This window comes from Buceros rhinoceros, unplaced genomic scaffold (genome assembly GCF_000710305.1).
Source record: "Buceros rhinoceros silvestris isolate BGI_N320 unplaced genomic scaffold, ASM71030v1 scaffold21709, whole genome shotgun sequence".
In the NCBI taxonomy this organism is placed as follows: domain Eukaryota; kingdom Metazoa; phylum Chordata; class Aves; order Bucerotiformes; family Bucerotidae; genus Buceros; species Buceros rhinoceros.
Window position 1 is genome coordinate 4,481 of NW_010431205.1, and position 366 is coordinate 4,846.

The 366-nt window shown below is 62.8% G+C and overlaps 1 protein-coding gene across 1 annotated transcript in view; it reads right to left on the bottom strand.

Annotated features, from left to right (window-relative positions):
- LOC104499801 (2-oxoglutarate dehydrogenase, mitochondrial-like) overlaps positions 1–366 on the bottom strand; it is a gene marked incomplete at both ends in the record, with an annotated part of 11,572 nt that overhangs the window by 4,472 nt on the left and 6,734 nt on the right. The gene's annotated exons all lie outside the window — the stretch shown is intronic.

Here is a 366-nt window from a genome sequence, read left to right on the forward strand (position 1 = left end):
CCCGGAACACAAGCAGCTTTTGGGGCACAGGAGGCTTGAGGCGGGGCAGCGCTGACCCCGAGGGCTGGAGAAAGGGGTGTTTTCTGGCAGAAAGCAGCAGGCATTCACTCGAGGGGCTGACCTGGCCCCCGAGAGTCACCTGTTCCAGTTGCCAAATCGCCAGCAAACCTCCGACGCGCATCATGACCGGCTCAGTGAGGTTGTAGGTGCAGGGGGAAAAGCCAGCGTGGTGGGTTTGGGGACTACGCTCGCCCAAACTCTGCTGCAGCACAGCCAGCCCCAGCACCGCTCACAGTACACTGCAGTCCCCGGTCGGGGCACCTCAATGCCCCAGGCTGCTGCTTCCTCACCTCAAAAGCCCACCTG